The sequence below is a fragment of the Panthera onca genome, chromosome B1, assembly GCF_046562875.1.
Source record: "Panthera onca isolate mPanOnc1 chromosome B1, mPanOnc1 haplotype 2, whole genome shotgun sequence".
Lineage (NCBI taxonomy): Eukaryota > Metazoa > Chordata > Mammalia > Carnivora > Felidae > Panthera > Panthera onca.
Genome location: NC_138342.1, coordinates 93,611,636 through 93,631,376, shown reverse-complemented (window position 1 = coordinate 93,631,376; position 19,741 = coordinate 93,611,636). Strand labels below are relative to the sequence as shown.

General features: G+C 36.4%; 1 long non-coding RNA gene across 1 annotated transcript in view; it reads left to right on the top strand.

Moving 5' to 3' along the window:
- The window catches only part of LOC132692193 (uncharacterized), a 321,863-nt gene extending 312,853 nt beyond the window's left edge, over positions 1-9,010 (top strand). Inside the window, exon 4 of the long non-coding RNA XR_009616226.3 lies at positions 8,953-9,010. This is a non-coding gene — a long non-coding RNA (uncharacterized LOC132692193). The remainder of the gene's footprint in view (positions 1-8,952) is intronic.
- The last annotated feature ends 10,731 nt before the right edge of the window (positions 9,011-19,741 follow it).

Sequence of the window (19,741 nt, the reverse complement as noted above, 5' to 3'; positions counted from 1 at the left end):
TGTATGTCACTATCTCAGGAAAAGGTTAAAATTCAGAAATCAAATTATGGTTTCTACTGTATACATAGAGCTTTCATACCATGCCACATTCAAAAAATAATAAGTCAAACCATTGGAAGTTGGAGACGGTCTATAAATTTTATTCTGAATTTTGGTCCATAGTAGCATACATATTTATGGCCAGCTGTCATGTGGTTAATGAAGGAGTATGAACATAAATATCAAAAACCTACTAAGGTGATTCTATATTTATATTTCTAAAAAATATTGTTGTTTTTTATTTTGAATCTCTAGCTAAGCTCTCAGATAAAACCTTTACAAAATCTGTACAACTGTGATTCCTGCTCATGCTCTTAAGGAGCAAGAGTCAAGGCATTAGTGCAAGAATCTGTTCGGTATCATTCATAGAAGTCCTTGCAGAAAGGAGAAGAGTAGGTGGAGAAACAGAAAAGGAAAGCAACTCAACTGGCACTCACGTTTTTAATTTTTATTTTCTTTGGTAACTTAAGCTTATCTATGTTGTTTTTCTTTGATTTATTTTGTCATTTATATTGATTGAACTGAAGATAATCCCAATCAAGGCAGAAAAATGCTATAAAATGACTTAAAAATTTTTTTTAAACATTTATTTATTTTTGAGACAGAGAGAGAGCATGAACGGGGGAGGGTCAGAGAGAGGGAGACACAGAATCTGAAACAGGCTCCAGGCTCTGAGCTGTCAGCACAGAGCCCGACGCGGGGCCCAAACTCACAGACTGCGAGATCATGACCTGAGCTGAAGTCATGAAGTCAGCCGCTTAACCGACTGAGCCACCCAGGTGCCCCTAAAATGACTTTAGTAGAAAATAAATCAAGGCTGACAGTTTCAACCTATTTGGTAATAAACACACAACTGCAAAACTTTCATTTCATTAGTTATTCTAATTCCTAGTTACTCTAATTCCTAGTTATTAGTTATTCCTTAGAAATTCTAAGGAAATGCAGTGTATTTACAAATGGTAACCATCAACACATAAGAAGTTCTTGCTGGGCCAATCGCCTGTCAGGCTTTGTAGGGGCTAACCATGAATGACTGGATGAGAGAAAGCCACTGAGGATGGATTCTTTTGGGACATTTAATTATAATGAACTTTATGCAGCTTTTTTTTTTTTTTTTTTTTTTTTTTTTTTTTTTTTTTTTTTTCCTTTTCAGTTCCATTGCTAGCTCATGAGCATAGTCATTGGGACAATGCATGTTGATATAGTTTCAGAGAGGAGATTTCTGATTTTTCAGAGCTAAAACAAAAATCAGAAATTGCTTTCTATTGGTTGCACTAGGCACTACAGGTACAAAGAATAAGACAAACCCCCTGCTTTCAAGCAATTCTCAGCTTAAGCTCATTTGAGTCATTACCATGGACACAGACATTTGTATTAGGAATGTTTTATTGAGCAGTGTCAACCAGTGAGGACCGTGGGATATCACTGGAAAATACCCATTTAGGAGAATACCTTGCAGACTCTTTTAGCTCTTCTGTTCTTTGTAACACCTGAAACAAAATGAATTTATGTACTTACTATCTTGTCATTTTGTGATACATAACAGTGAAGGAAAGGCCATGAGGAACTAGCCTAGTTCCAAGGCCTTGTAAACCATAGTCAATTTGATGTAGCTGTCCATACAAAGTGGTTGTGAGTCATGGTTAAGTGATTGTGACATGTCTGAAAGGCAAACTTATGTCACAGAAAAGAAGAGCTCTCTGGATAGGTGGTTACATATAGCTTTTGTAAAGATATTTGGAAACTTTGATCTGGAAGAGACCACATCACAGAGAAACTGTTATTGTCTGAAAGCACACTGGTGATAAAAACCTTTCAGTACCTATCTAAACTAAATCTTATATGTGCTCATATTGCCACCTTTTTTTGTGATTACCGGAGCTAATATTCTAACATTTTATCTTATTTCCAATATTCACTGTAACTATGATATCAATATCAATACATTTCACTTTGAGTTTTCATGTTATAATTCTATTGTCTTCTCATAAGACCACAAAAATAATGGAAGTCAAAAACTATATTTAAGAAAGCTGAAAGGAAAGATGTTCATTTATTTTACATAAAGTACATTAGTATTCTCCATGGCCTACCTTCCAACTTTCCAGAGTTAATTCTTGCCATGTCTCAATGTCTCAATTGTTTTCTTTTTTATTCACCCAAGCCAACCAATTGACAACGGTTTCCTAATGTTCTAATTCCTCCTAATTGGTGTATATGCTGCATCTCACTGTGCTTCTTGTGTGCTTTTTAATATCCACAACAGCCTAGAGGACATTACCACAAAGAAAACTATATTGCTATTGGCCCAGTTAGTGTCATGGAGACCAAATTCATTTTTCCTTCTGGTTCTGTTCCTTTTTTCTTCTTTGCCCACACTTCCCTGGGCCTTCTTGACTCACCTACCTTGTGATATTGGATTCTCTGGGAAGCAGATATGGAGACCAAATAGGAGTGCAAAAGGGGAAGGAAAGAAGGAAAGAGGCAGAAATGGACAAGGGGAAGCTATCTGACTGTGATGCTGACCTGATGAAGCTCAACAGACAGGTCTGGAGCAGCAAGTGCCCTTAGAGGATCCCATATTGGATGAAAATGGCCAGCTTCTTATATCCCTATTTGGGTCAGGCATTGGTTAGATTGTCTTCCTCTGTCCTCAGATAAGAGTGACCTCAGCTGGAAAGCTGGGATAGCCCCTGGTATAGTTAATGGCTGGAGGCTGTCAGTCTTACATTCCATAGCTTGCAGCCAGGAAGCCTGTCCCTTCTTGAAGAGGAGTATCTCTCTTTGCCACATCCTGCTCCTAGGATCTCAGTCCCACGTCTGACATGCAGCAAAGTACTCAAGGTCACCAATTTCTGATTCCATTGGGGGATATTTTCCTCCTCAATTTATTAGAAAGAGGCCTTAGATTTTTCAGATTCAAGATAGTAAGAATAAATAACCTTTCTCCAGTTGATTTTAAGAATCCCTCATAATGAGACCTTGTTGGCAGTCTGAAGGCTCTATGTTTTTACTATGTCTCCTTGATCTCTAAACTACTGTAAGAAGAAAAGAATGAGGAAGAAGAATGATTCAGATCAAAGGGCACGTTCTTTGTGGAGGTTTTTCCAACACCCTCCTCTAGGCTGAATTCGCTGTTTTTCAACTGTACTTGCACTGGCTGCTGTGAATGCCTCAGTTATAGCACTTAGCATATTGTGTTCTACTAGTTGACCGTCTTGTCTGTTCCTTCATTAGACTGGACACTTTTTATTTAAAATTTTTTTTAACATGTATTTATTTTTGAGACAGAGAGAGACAGAGCATGAACGGGGGAGGGTCAGAGAGAGGGAGACACAGAATCTGAAACAGGCTCCAGGCTCTGAGCTGTCAGCACAGAGCCCGACGCGGGGCTCAAACTCAGACTGCGAGATCATGACCTGAGGTGAAGTCGGCCGCTTAACCGACTGAGCCACCCAGGCGCCCCATGACTGGACACTTTTTAAGGGCAAGAAAATTCCTTGTCCCTCTACTGTCTCTAACTCTTAGGCTTGTAATAGATGCTTTGGATTTGAACTCTTGTGGTGCGACAGCAGCCCCAAACCCACTGTGATATAAAGCTGTATTTTCATTAGATTTCCAGATGGTTGAAAAATATACTCAATGCTTTATCAAACACTTTATAAAATGTTTATAATATACACTTACCAAATTCAGAAAAATACCGAATAGATTTTAGAAGAAAATAAAACTTTATAATTATACAATCTCAATATAATTAATGTTGATGTTTTGTTTCCTTTGTGTTTTTTTATGATTTAGAATTTTATAAGTTGATATATGTACTTTTGCACCTAATATTATATTTAAAACATTTACCATGTCATTTAATATTATTAAAAGTTATTTAATTATTTTTCTGTTATCGGAAATTAGGTAGTTTCCAATATTTGCTTTTATGGATAACCTGTCATGAACTTCTTTCAAAATAAATCTTGATTCTAACCTGTGACTATTTCCTTCAGATTAAGCAGTAATATATTTGTTAATATTTGTACATGTTGTTGAACTATTTTCCAGAGAGTTTATACCAGTTTATCCTTACCTATAAGTATGTGTGTGAAGTCCTCACCACACTCATGGCAGCACTATTATCTTTAAAACAGGACAACTTAGACAACATAAACAATGGTTCTTTCTGTTTTAATGGGGATTTCTCTGAGTCCAGCTAGCTAAATCTAAATATAAAAGTTTTTATATTTTATTTTATATTTCATATTTTATTTCATATTTTATTAGTCACTTATATGCTACCTTCTCTAATTTTTATATTCATAGTATTTGTTCATTATTATGAGTTTGAGTGAGTTTTTAATGTATTGAGTGAGTTTTTTAAGTACTATTAAATGTGTTTGTCATTATTGATATAAACAATATTCTCAGTTTGAATTGTCTTACAATTTTATAAGATTCTGCTCTTCAGAGAGCCTCAAATTTTATCTAGATAAATTTAACCAGCACTTCCTAATCTATTTATTTCCATATTTAGAAAGTGCTTATTCACTACAAGATCAGTTCATCATTATTCCCATCTGTTTTCTGCTTTTATTTTAAAATAAAATTTATTTTAATGGATGGTAGTTTAAAATTGTGATCCAACTTAATATGTTCCTCAAAAGTATAATTTCCCCAAAACCTTTCAGTAATTCATCTATATACATTGGTTTACAATGGTTCTTTTCTATCTATTATGATCTTTTTTATTTTATTGGTTTTAAGATAGTCTCTAATATTCTGCTGATTTATTTGCCCATTCTTGAAACAATATTTACAAATGTTTTATGGATGCTTGAAAAGAAGGCACATTCACAGTTAGTGGGAAACATCCATCCATCCACCCAGATATTCCACGTTTGTTTCAGATCAATCCAAACACCTTTAGAAATAAAGTGAGTGATATGAATGTGCCCAAAGGCCAAGTGTAATTCATTAGGAAGTGGTTTCAATGAGGTTGGTGGGGAGAGCACATGCCTGGCCTAGAGACACAAAGTCAAATATTAAAAAAATATATTTTATTGATGCAATTCCTCAGTTCAAGTATGTTTATAGAATGAATTTGGCTTCTTGTCTCTACATTCACACACTCCAGTATGCCTAATTATGTTGGGAGGGGGAACTTTTTTCAAAACAAACCAAAACAAAATAAAACAACTGTAACAGCCTTTACCTTCTGAGTGAGAGGAGGCAAGAATGAGGTATATATTTTATTGGGAAAACAGATTGTGATGGGAGGAGAAAGGAAAGCTTGAACTTTCAAGGCTTCTATGAATTCTTCTATGTTAAACTCAAACTTTCGGGTCATTTGCTTATCAGAGCATATGATCTAATCTTTGGATTTTTGAAAAGCTAAATTACTGCGCAGACAAATAGTGGTGAGGCTTGGGGCTGGCACTTAGGGGAATGGAGGGAGAAATTAGACATCTTGTCTTTGTTGAGAAGTAAAATGATGAGAAGTTTGTGCCAATATGTATTTAGGTTTAAATACTACTTTACAAATAAATAAATTGCTAAATAAAGGGAAAAAATTCCATTGGTTCCAGATGAGATAACCTAGGACACCAAGCCATTTACCATAATATGAATACATGGCAGGGAAGGGACCAGAAAGTACAGACTTGATCACCTGGGCCAGAGAACAGTCACAGGATAGGGTGGAGAACTCACACATGAAGAAGGTCCATGAGAGATCAACTCTTTTCAATGCCTTTCATTCAGAGAGGCCACTATCAGCATCCAGAAGAGTGGCATGAACTGGAATAAACTAACAGAGAGTCTGTCACAGTGAGGGAACATTGAAAGGGATTTGTGAGGAGAGAGGAAAAAGGCAATAAAGGAGGAAGGTTTGGGTTTGTTTTTGTTTTGTGTAAATCCAAATAAGCACTGTTTATTAAGAGGTGGATCTCAACTGGATGGAGTACAAACATGAAATTTTATTTTTCTCTAATCAGGGCTTTCAACATTTATCAAATTCTTCACTTCATTCTTTAAGAGTATCATAGACACATTCCATAACCTTTGGACACTCTCCGATTTAAAAACTCAACCCAATCAAGTTTAAAAATCCCTTCATACTTGATCTAAAATTTTGCTTCACCACATCACTTCTTAAAGTCATGATTCATGGGTCTTTAAGTGGGAGATTAACACGAGCAGTTCTTGTACCCTCTTATTTCACCCTCTCATCTAGACAAGTGGAAAAATGGACTGAAAAGTTATCTGTTTTAACCAGGTAGAGTTGTGCTTCCCTCTTTGTTGGCTTGTGCTGGTTTATGCTGCTCCTCAGGTTAATCCTGACAGGCTGGTGATGGTGGCCTTTCCGTGTGAAAGGCACTCTCTCAGTGGAGGCGCATGTGTGAGTTCTTTACACCATCCTATGAGATCTTCCTGTAGTTCATTTCTCTGGCATGGGGCATCTTCTCTTGCATACACACTTCTAATTTCTTCTACCCAGTTCCCATCCACAGTGGTGTACATTATAGACTCTCCATGCTGTAGTCCCTTAACCTGGAGGGCAGCCTTCTTGGATGAGGTACTGGCTAAAAGATCTCAAGATTAGTTCCTTTTCTGGTGTCCCTTGGATCTATAAGAATTCATCCACCCTTAGAAGAGCAAATGATGTCTTTGCTATTCTATTGTTATCATCTCTCTTTAATTTGTAGGGGCAAGTCATCAAGTCTTGGCAGATAGTCATTCCCTCAATCCAAGGCCAACTTGCCCATTCTGGAGGGACTAAATATTTCTATTCAACAGTTTCTGAGAGAATCCCCTCCTGGCATCTTGACTTGAGTGCTGTGGAAGTGCATTTTCCCATGAATACTACATATACCAAAAGCCCAATGACTTCAACAGTCTTTCCTTCTTTCTCTCAAGTCAACTCCTTATATAGGTGGTTGGGGTATGGTGTGGTGGGGATGGGACCTGGATGAGGATAGTAGGCTGATTTTTCTGTTTTTCATTAGATCAGAGATATTGATGACCAGAGCCTCTCTTTATGATGTGATATAATAGCTTCTCTTTGTCCTCAAATTTGAACTCTAGTAAGGTTAGTATACGTAACAAATTAATAGATTATACAGTTGCATATCCATGTTGCCTGAACAGTTCCACTCAATATTGTTGCATGGAGAAAATCATGCACTAGAATAAGGCAGAGTATTGTATTCCTGTGGTCTGTGTCGAATCCAAGCAGTGGAATCATCTTGTTGTTTAGTGTTCTTGCCCTGCTCTTATTTCTGCCCTGGAGGGTTAAGCTGGTTCTTTTGGGAGGGAGTAAAAAAAATCTTTGTTTACGCATTAAATACAGAGCTTTCTAGACTATATGCTGTGTTGTGCTGATAAATGTGTCCTCAAAATAAGCAAACAAAAAATCAAGAACAGAACAAAACAAAACAGAAAATCACAGGAAAAAAACCCAAACTGAAACAAAAACAATGATATTTGTAGTGTTTTCCAACTTCCAAGGTGTAAATACTTACACTATGTGGATTTCGACCTCTGGATATGAAGTCAGTAAATGGGGAGTAGGAAAGAAATCCACATAATTGTCTTTAAAAAAATTTTTTTGAATGTTTATTTATTTTTGACAGAGAGAAAGAGACAGAACATGAGTGGGGAAGGGACAGAGAGAGAGAGAGAGGGAGGCACAGAATCTGAAGCAGGCTCCAGGCTCTCAGCTGACAGCACAGAGCCCGAAGCGGGGCTCAAACTCAGGAATTGAGATCATGACCTGAGCCAAAGTTGGACACTTAACCAACTGAGCCACCCAGGCACCCCTCACATAAATGTCCCTTGTGAGCCAGTACAAGCTGGCTGCAGTGCATCATTATTTATTAGGTGTTACTTTATAGAGCATGATGGAAATTACGTTGATATTGTAACCCTTCTGATACGTTCTACCTGAGCTAATTGTTGGAGCTATCTTTAAGAGAGAGAGAGAGAGAGAGAGAGAGAGAGAGTGTGTTATTTTCTGAGATAAGGCAAAATGAAGTAGACCTGAAAACAGAGCAACAGGGAAATGTTTGGGCACTTTTCCTGGGGGAAGCAGAGCTATGTGACAAGGGAAGAAGCTAGATTTACTAGAAAAGTGGGTGAAATTCACAGTGGTGGGATAGCCAAACTCTAATGACTTTTAAGAACAGGCTGTCTAGTATACATAATCTGCTCATCAGGGTTGTAATTCTACTTTACTGCCCCAAACTTTCACTTACATTGACCATACATACAAAAAGGCCTGTGTGAGCTGTTGTTAGATAAATGAAGAAAAGGGTCTGTGTACCATGTCTGGGCCAATGCACAGTGAATAAAGTAGAATGAAACAGAAGGCAAGAATCTAATGAGGTTGAGAGGGCAAGAACAAGGCTGGAGGGAATTTTGAGAAGGGAAGACATGGGAATTCCCAGAAGTGGTGGGGAGGAACTTTTGCCTGATGTGTAATGGGGGTGTTTACCAATTTTATTTTTGACAGAAAGATGACCTTAGCTGACATCTGGATATCATTTAGTCTAGTGTTAAAAATAATCGTGACCTTATTTTAATTTATTTGATCTGCCAAAGGTTATTATTTTTTACTATAACTGTGTTTCTGTCATTTACTCATATATTTAACAGTCTTATTTCATACACGTTTTCGTTATAGTGTTTGAGGCATTAAAATTCATGGCTATTACAACTTATTTGTGGATTATCAAGGCAAATTTTCCTGTTGTTTACCCAAGAACATGACGTGCTTTTTCATTTGTTCAGATCCTATGTATCTCTCAGGCAATTTAAAAGTATTTCTTTCTAGATCTTACATTTTTCTTCTTAAACATTCCTATGTGTAATAGAGACTGCTAATTGTCCCCTAATATTATTTCTCCTCTTGTTTCCCTGCAGTGGAAGCCCTGAATTTTAGCTGGCACATGTCTGCCTCATTTCACAGCCTCCATTGCAGATAAGCCTGGCCACTGACCAAGTTTTGGACAAAGGGATGTAAGTGGAAGTGGTATATGCAATTTTGAGGAGTGTTTTTTAAGTGGGAAGGTATGTTCTCCTTTCTCTTTCTTGTGGTGAGAATGGGACACTATGGTTAGAGCAGACACCAGGAAGGAGCCCAGGACTCTTAGTGATCTGTGGAACAGCTGTTCTAGTCTTGGACCCCTGACCACTGGACTTTGCACATGAAACAATAACCACTTGTGTGTCTAAGACACTGAGTTTTATGTTGCATATAGCTGAACCTAATCGTAATTTATTTGCTAAGCTTTAAAAAATATTATAAATGCAATGTTTTTCTGATTATATCTTCTGATTGATTATTATTTTTACATACACAATGTATTGATATATTCACTTTGTATCTTACTATATGACTGAATTTTCACATTGTAGTAGTTAGGAAACAAGGATGGAACACAGAAGAAAAAGGAGGCACTGGTTTATGTGATTGCTTTAGCAGTTAAAGATATGAGGGGGTCAGTGTTTCTTATAACAATAGTGGAGATGATTTGCAGTTGTTAACTGCTACAGAAGTTTCGCTAGACAAGAATGACAGGTTCAGGGCAGCCAACTACCAAGGTACATCATGAAGACTAAAGAGCTTACAGAGTAGCATTTAAAGAGAGCCTCATCTCCTACAACCACAGAGCCACCTGTGATGAAAATTAGGCCTGAAATTTGATTGTGAGACTGGCAGAGTTACAAGAGACTGGATTCATAGTCCCAGCTAGTATCCCCTGGTAAAGACAAAATCGTGGAATGGGGACATTTGGGTAGATGCTCTTGAGAACCACAAACCCACAGATTCCCGTGAATCCCCCAGTCTGGCTAACTCACCTCCCCCTTGTTAGAGGCCAGTAGTGTCCTGCTGCATGCAGGCAAAAACCTTATCTGAAATGTATTTCTTGAAAAAGATGTTTATTCTCCTCAGGATCTTTCACTACATACATATATACATACTATTTATTTATTTATTTGTTTGTTTGTTTGTTTATTTATTTATTTAATTTATTTATTAGCTGATGGAGCCAGGCCTCAACATGGTCTCTCTATGGAACTACTACCTCTTCAGGAGACGTATATGTAGGCTATGGCTCATATTTACTAGCGGGAATCAGAACGAAAACAAGCAAACAAAAAAATGTATTGGGATGGATCTTGAAGATGCTCAGTTAGGAGGGGCAGAATATAAAGCTGAGTAGGATCAAGCTTTGCCTTTTATTTTTTTTCCTCCTCTTTCCATCAATGTAACTTTTTTGTTATATGTGTCATTTGGTTTTACTTTTGGAATCTAGATCTTAGGTTTCAGGTGTTCATGATGATTGGATTCTGCTAGGCGTGCTATACCTGGATGATGGGAAAATGAAGAAAGGAGATTATTTCTGTATTGGAAGAGCTGTGATAGAGGCATTACTGAGTTGGTGGTCTAATGAAGGCAAAGTGCTGCTTGGGGGGAGAGGTTGAATAAGTGAGGTGGAAGGAGAAACAGTTATGGTGAGAAAGTGGCTGTGACTCATTGTTTTTGGAGATGGAGCGATCATGGATTGTGACAGGGCTGGGTGCCAATCTGGTGTGGGTATCCAAGTTGGAAGTGGAAGAGAAGGTTACATGGAACCTGTAAGCCAGGAAACTGAAGGACTGGGTTTGTTGGAACAGCAAAGTTCTTCAGGCAGATGATAGGATTTAACATGGAGAGAAAACTCGATCGGATGATAAGGACCTTCACTTCATTTTGATGACACTAACAAGAATGGAGTGGAGAGTATAATAAAATTGCATGAGCCTTAAAGAGCAGGTTTTATGTGACAGGATTGGAGGTAGGAATGGTCTGAAGACAAAGGTACACTCCTTAGAGTTCTGAATTCTGTAGAAAGACAGTGGAAGAAAAAAGATTTTCTTCCAGTGTTCTTTGGGGTAGGAAAATAGTTTTTTCTCCATCCAGTCAGATCAGTCTTATTGTTTATAGAAATTACTCCAAAATGCCAGCAATATCAGTTCTGGCAATACGAACACATTTCAAATGTAAAGTTGTGAGAGGCCAATTCATAGAGCCACCAACTCACTGCCATTTTAAATAAAATCTTTATTATATATGTCAGTACAATATATATCTATATATATAAATATATATATATGTCAATGGGAAGCTGTATTGAGTTTATATAAATTTTATGATTTTATAATATTCTTCAGCTATTAATGGCTTAAGACAAAGTATTGCCAACGTAACTGGACAACTTAATAAAAAATTCAAAGCCGTTATTTTAACACAAATCTCGTTATTCAAAATGACCAATTCGTTCATTTCATTACTGATTTAACAGCACAGTTTTTTGGCCTTTCAAAGTTTTCCATGACAGCTGTTTTCTTTTATTTGTTTCTATTTTTGCCTGTTACACCATAGAAAACAATAAACAGAAAATTCTGAAACAGATGGCTACTATTGTATTTTGTAGTTTATTTTTAAAATATGCAACCCAAAACATCTGCCATAATCTGGAACTAATTTTCAGAAAATGATTTTGACTTAATGTTTAATGTGGATCCAATTGTAAATGATAATGGTATATACAGTGACTAGACAGACACTAAGGTGAGCATTTTGCTTCTGTGGAAGCATTTGATGAAGTTACTAAGGTTTTATTTTATTTTTTAGTTAAATTCTACTCTTGTATCAATAATCTACTGAACTTCAATTTAGTCTTTGTACTTGCATTTGTTTTCTTTCCATCAAATCTCTACATTCGCTCCCGTTTTCACACCAAATCATACTTCGTTTTATAGGTCTAGACATGCTAGAAGGCAAAGATCCGTATTATTTTGAAATTAGCCCCACCGTCCTATTATTTACTGTATGGACCTCATTGAGATAATTAGGAAGTATATTTAAATAAATATCTGCTTCCAAGTTTACTTATTAACAAAATGCATGTTTTTCTAGGATTATCATGAGAACAGTGGATATATTCAGATATTTTCTAGGCCATCATTTTATCACTTTGAGGTTTAACGTTCTCTATTGGTATTCTAGAAAACAGAGAGCTTGCAAATCAGAGAAAGGTGACTTGCTCATTCTTCTCAGAAAAAAATGGAAATGCTGAAGAGATATTTAGTTAGGATTCTAGCAAATAGGTACCTGTGTTAAATTAATGCAGTTCATCTAACAACTCTATGCATCACGTATTATATGTGCCATGTTTTGATATATATAGTTTTTTGATATTTTAAATTAATCGATTCTTTTAGCAAATATTTATTGAAATCTTACTGTGTTTCAGACACCACCTAGATGTTGGATGTGAACAAACCAGACAAAGTTGTATTCAAATGGGAAGATGGATAATAAATAAAAGTACACATAGTATAATTTTAGAAAATCACAAATGCTGAGGAGAGGAAACATCATAGCAAGGGAATAGAGAATGACTAATGGATGGAGATAGGGGCATGTTAGATATATTATTTCTTCATTTCAAAACACTTAGATCAAATCTGTGATATTCACTGCATAAGAATTTATAGACATTTTAAAGATCTTAAATATTTATGTCTGCAATTGATATAAAAGTACTAACACTTCCTTTTTTCCCCTCTGATCATTATCATTTGCAATCCTTACCTAGAATTTTAAATTTGCAAGTTATGCATTATTTTTTTTTTCCTTTTGTAACCATCTTAGGTAGCTCAGTAAGGGGGGAAAACAGTTGCAGTTAGTGCACGAGAAAGCTTAATGAAAATAGAAATAAATGAAAATAGAATTAAAGTCTCATGTTCAGATATTGAATAAAGAGTGTAATACATAGATCTTTAGGAGAACCGGATTTTATGTTACAGCTTTTATTTATTGATTTACATTTAAAATGCATGCGTCTTGTTTGCCTCATCTGCAAATGAAGACAGAACATTTTCTAAATTTGAAGACTGATGCTTGAATAATAAAATTAACTCAAGAAAATTTCAGATCTAATAATTTTGATGCTATGAAAAATCAAATTTATAATTAATGTTCTAAATAATAATGATATGTTTTGAGACTTGGAAAAATCAAATTTGTAAATACCACTGTAACAAATACTATCTTTAATCAGATTTCATTCTTTTTGTTTGTTTTGCCTATAGCACAAGGTGGACTTATGTCCTGTATCTGAATGAACTAGCATCCAATATACTCTTACTAATTCCAAACATCGATTATCTGTCAAAGAACCATCACCTTTAGTTTTCTTTACTTAAATTAGCATTAGCCTCTGATTTTTATGGGGATGCTTTTCCCAAAGAAAAGAAACTGCTTATAACCCTAAACACAAAAGAAACAGGGGACAAAATACATTAGTTTTGTTGAATCCACTTGGCTTCTTGTGACCACCTCCTTTATAGTGCTCACAAACCACCCACTGGTGGCCTGTTCTACACACTTAACTAAGATCAATACAAAGCTTGCAAGTTTCAATTCATGTTTTGTATTTTCTTCTTATTTTCGTTTGTTTGTTTTTTGTAAATTGAGACATCTCTCAATCTCTAGTGTTCAGTGATAAGCATATTACAATCTTATTTGCAAGTTATTTCACTATCTTGAGTTGTAATATATTGGAGTTAAAAGTCTAGAAAACAATTAGGCCCTGTTGACTGCTCACCTGCATTGTTGAAAGTTGCCATGTTCTACAGAAGAGGGTTATGTTTATACTCTGAGTGTTGGAGTTTTCCCAAAGGTAAATAATCCATCACTCTCTTTGGCCTACATTCCATTCCTTACATGTGCTCAATATAATTGTGAATAGCTCTTCTACTTAGTGTGAGAGGGGAGTGTGTACACAGTGGCATTTTAGTCATTGCTTAGGCTGTGGTCTTTCCTAATGCCAGTTGCCAGTGGGCCTCAAAGGCCAGGAAACCAAGTAATACAGAACTGATAACTACTAATTCTACATTCGTGAAACTTCTTTTACTTACTTACTAAGGAGTATAAATGAAGGGCAGTTCTGAGTTGAGGCTGTTCTGAACTGTAGATGTGTCTCTTGAAGAATGTCTCATAGCTCCACCTTACCTTAAATTCATGGTCTAGTTTCTATGTGTTAAATACAATTCACAAAGGTACAAATCCTCTGCTTTGAAAGTAGTGTTATGGAAAATATGGAAAATAAACTTCCTGTTTATTGATCTCTTACATTACCACATGGAACAGAATACATTTGTTTGTATACTACCTTTTGATAGGCTTAAAGTTGTCTAATTTTCCTATAAAGTTAATTGATTCAATGTTGCTACGCTATTATTAATGCATCATTAATACAAATAAGTCAATAATCTGCCTATCACTATTGGAATATATTAAAAATTATTTATAATTAAAGAAACATCAGCAAAGTAGTCATCTCTCATCTTTCCATAATTCTTTTGTTTGTGGTCCTCTTTTTGAGGTAGTGCAGTGGCCTTTTGTAATGATTGATTTGGACCATTAATGACAAGTCCAACTAGGTTTTGGTTCATCCATCTTCCCTTAGTCCAGCCAAAAATGTTCCTATAAATAAACATCATGTCTGAGTGATTTTTGACTGAAAGAACTCCAAGGAGTCTCGTGGCTGTTACGTTTGTCTCTTCAACTACCTAACAGGACTGACACAGCTCCGACTGGGGCCATTTGATCCTGAGTTTAGCATACCCAAAACCTAACTGTGAGATAACCTTTTGGGGGTGCTAACTTGATGCCTTGAAATTCTGGAACAGTTTCTGGGATCCCTAAGGCTATCTGGGTGTTGGTGAGGAATGACACATCGAAACACAGGCCCTTACTACAGTACCACATGCAGGGGTGTGTATTTCTGCATGATGTATCTGCGTGTGGAAACTGACAAAACCAGTAGGAGAAATTGTGCTAATGGGATATTACCTTCTCTGATGACAGTACTGTTTTCAAATCTTCCTTTTCCTGGCTGTGCAAAAAGTGATTTTTTTAAAGTTTCTGTTTCAAAGAGGATGTGGATATAAGTGGTGGATGAGCAGGCATCACACTGGCAGGCAGATTCTCCAGGGCACGTTGTGCTGAATGCTCCCTGTTCCTGCTTTTCATTTGATTCTCTTGAGGAGTCTGTTCTTGTCTCTGCAGGAAGGTATTAATTATTCTCCACTTGTACCTCCTGGGCTTTTAAAAGCAAAAATATGCAAAGCAAGGTTTTCAGTAATTTGAGAAACTCCTTCATAAAGTAGAAATTCAGTGACTTTATTAGCATGACTAAAATCATTACAACAATTCTATTTATGTCTGCTGTGCTGTTGAAGGGTAGACCTCTTTTCTCCTAATGCTTCTGGTAATTTTCATCGCCGTAAAGCATTTTTTTTTCTTTTTTAACTCAATCAATTTGTTCTTACATATTCATACAGAGTTGGAACCAAACTTAAAATTTGGGCTGGAAATTGTGAGGTATATTTAACCTGTGGAAAATTTGATGTTTACATTCTTCTTGCATTTAAATATGATGAAATTACTACAAAGGAAGACAAGTTTTTGGATTCATTGTGGTGCAACTGTCTGAAGCTTTCCCAGTATCTCCCCCATTTTCTGAAGTCTCCAAAAAGAGATTACTTTCAAGCAGTTTCTAAATAGCTCACTACCTTGAATCACACTTCATTCAATGCCATCCATTCTGCCAGAGTGTCTCCCTAAAGTATTACTTAGACCAGGTCACTGCACTGTTCAGTGTCCATTACCCAGTGTCTAATGCAAACATCATACCTGATTGTCAGTGTCTTCTATAATTTGGGCCTATCAAACTGTGATATCTGGTTAATTGCCTTTTCAAGTCTAGTGACATTTCTGCCTAAATATTGGGAACTATTCAGCAACAATTGTATACACTGCTTCTATAGCATATGATTTTACTAGATCAGTTATATTTCTCTGAGACATGCACTTATAAATGTAAAAAAAATTAATTCACAATTTTCAAAGTATACCAAAGTCTTGTTCATGAAACTGCACTAACTAGATCCTGGCTCAGTAGGTCTCTATGGCCAACAATTTCACTCCTTAGGTAGGTGTTTGTTAAAGTTGAATGCATATGCCAAGTCAAAAGAGATGTACAAGAATATTCAAAGAAGCATTATTTGTAATAGTCCACAGGCAGGGTAGCTATAGATAGAATTTATAGAGTGTAATTTGGCTAGAAAAAATCAATATATGAAAATCTATATAAATTCTTTGAATTAGAAAGAATAATTTAAAAATTGGGATATATCTTATTTGAAGTAATGATAAAAGAAATATAATAAGCAAGGTATTCCTATATGGAAAAAGGTTTTATATTATTGGAGGATATTATATAAAGTCTAAACAACTACAGAATCATAATATGTTTCCTAAGGGAAAGAGTTAATACTATAAAAATATAAGTTCCATAAAAATATTATTCAAATCACAATTCCAGTAGAGTGAAAGTTTCATTGACTAGAATAAGTGAAGTCAAATTTCATATCGAAGTATTATTGTCTGAGAATAGCTATGCCAGTTTGAAAAAGGGCCTAGAGTGCTTGATTTACCAGATATTAACTGCTACAATAATTCTGTAATTCAGTTGCTTGTACAAGGTAGTGTAAGTGCTATGACCAGCAACCCTCAAGTTTTATTGGCCAACACAAGTATTTCATATTCCTGTAATAGGTGGTGGAGGTGAGAGGCTCTTTTTCACCAGTCAGTCAGGGATATGCTGTATCAGTCAGGAGACAGAAACTACAGCAGTAATTTGAGCAGGGAAATTTTAAGTTAGAGATTTATGAACTAGGGGGATTAACTACTAAGGTACAGAGAGAACACTGTAAAGAACAGAGAAATAGCAGATATGAGAAGCAGTTTCTACCTCTAGGGCTGAAGCAGAGTACTCAAAAGAGGGACAGACTTGGAAGCGCCTCTCCTGCAGCCCCCAAAAGCTGAGAGTCAGAGCTCCTTGGAAAGGATGTGGCTGTGGTCAGTTGGAAAGCGAGAAGGTTTGCTGAAGTGCCACAGGCTGAGGCTGGCAAGCAGAAAACTACCCACTGTGCTGGTGAGGCTCTGTAAGAAGCTGCCTGCCTGTGCTCCAGGGAGACTTGCTGGGTGGCTGAGTGCCACCAAGTATCCGGCACACTGTTGCCATGGGCTTCAAGAATCAATAGGAAAAAACACCTCAGAATCAGGATAAGAAGCCCATTCCTCTTAGAGCGTCCCTCTAACACCTTCTGCTGACAAGCTTAGCCTTGTGCCACCTGGCAAAGGAGGAGTGTTTGTTTATAGGATCTGACTTCAGTGTGACAAAGCAGGGCAAAGAGGGGTAGATTTGGCGCTGAGAGGCAAGACAGTGATAAACCAGCACACCTGTAGTCCTTCTGTCTTGTGGCTTTTCCTCCCTTGTGAAAATCTTTGTTCACCCAGTGACTGGCAAGAAGATGAAGTCTCACCCTAAACTTCCTTGAGGAGTAGTCACTAATCACGTGGCCTTACCTAAATGCAAGAGGAATGAGAAATGTATTTTATTATTTATTTATTTATTTGTTTGTTTGTTTGTTTGTTTGTTTATTTATGAGACAGAGAGAGAGAGAGACAGAGACAGAGACAGAGAGAGAGCATGAGCAGGGGAGAGGCAGAGAGAGAGGGAGACAGAGAATCCCAAGCAGGCTTCGTCTGTCAGCGCAGAGCCTGATGCAGGGGCTCAAATCCACGAACTGTGAGATCATACCCTGAACTGAAATCCAGAGTGGGATGCTTAACTGACTGAGCCACCCCAGCACCCTGAGAAATAGATGTTAGTGGTGTACATAGGAAGAGGAAGAAAACACAAATATTCATTAGCAATTGTCATCTCTACCATAACCGATAAAGTGTTATGTTAGTTACCACCCTAGAAAAAGACAACTAAATCAGGCAAATAGAATAGAGAGTAGATCAATGCATATTAAATAATCAATTTCAAAATTAAAAGTAAATACACTCATTGGCTCTTTGAATATCTATCTTGTAATAAGAAATAGAAGCTCTATTATGGATAGATATTTATAGAAGATGATTTATCACAGAATTTTTTTGTAATGGTTTACAAACACATAGACAAGCAAATAAAACCCAAACAAACTCATGAATGCCCAAGTTGAATCAGTTGTGGTATATCATACTAGAGAATATAATTCTATAATATAAAATGAGTTAGATTCTGGTGTGCTTGGGTGGCTCAGTCGGTTAAGTGGCCAACTTCAGCTCAGGTCATGATCTTGCAGTTCGTGAGTTCAAGCACTGCATCGGGCTCTGTGCTGACAGCTCAGAGCCTGGAGCCCGCTTCAGATTCTGTGTCTCTCTCTCTGCCCCTTCCCTGATTGTGCTCTGTCTCTGTCTCTCTCTCTCTCTCTCTCAAACATAAATAAGCATTAAAAAAAATAAAATGAGCTAGATTCATAATTATGAACTGGAGGAATGTTTATATAAGTGAGTGATGCAATGTATTTGGTACAATTCCATTTTGTAAAAAAAAAAATAATCTTTAGAATTGTATGTACATGTATGCTTGTATATTTGTGTATGATCAAGGAGAAAAATGCTCACATTGTTTACCCGAGCTGGGAGATGGAAAAAGAGGGAGGGAAATCATTAAGTCCTTCTTCATGCATTTTAGCTTGTTTCATTACATGCTTAGCACAAATTTCTTTTCTAAGACAAAATAGTAAAATGTGAAGTAAAAAAATAAACTTTTATCTATGGTACAAATAAACAAATGTCTTAGGTCTGGAAACCCATGCAAAAAGCTGCCTCTTCCAAAACGCTGACAGACACCAATTTGAACTGGTTACTTGACTCGCCTATACCTTTGTCTTGGAACACTTGCAAGAGAGAACTGCTCATAAGAGTTAGATGACGTTTCAGACATAGTAGTATTTAGTCAATAACAGTCTTTAACCGAAATAATGTGTTGACATATTTATGCTGAAGGTGTGGGAAGGCAGTTTGAGTATAATGATAGTGTAAGTTGCTGTATATCTGTTGTGTAATATTTAGATTGTGCTAATATTTAATAATGATATATATGCATTTGTAAATATATATATATTATACACATGTATGCATACATACATAAACATCTGTTGTTTCTTATGTTATTGATCGTAGCCATCTGATAGGTACTGAGGTGATATCTCATTGTAGTTTTGATTTGCATTTCCCTGGAGATAAGGGATGATGAACATCTTTTCATGTGTCTGTTGGCCATCTGTATATCTTCTTTGGATAGATGTCTGTTTATCTTCTGCCCATTTTTTAATTGGATTATTTGATTTGGGGTGTTGATGTAAATATGTATATATATTGTCTTTCTTTTTTTATTTTTTAATTTAATTTAATTTTTTATCTGACAGTAATCTTTTTAGCAGTCTTAAAAGGTTAAAGTTGTATAGATGAAGAAACTAAGAGATTAAATACTTGCTTAGTTTTTTATACTAAGTAGTAGAACTAGAATGTGAATTAGTTCTTTCTGACTCTTTTAAAAAAAATTTTTTTTAATGTTTTTATTTTTCAGAGTCAGAGAGAGACAGAGCATGAGTAGGGGAGGGGCAGAGAGAGGGACACACAGACTCCGAAGCAGCCTCCAGGCTCTGAGCTGTCAGCACAGAGCCTGATGTGAGGCTTGAACTCACGAACCACGAGATCATGACCTTAGCCAAAGTCAGACACTTAACCAAC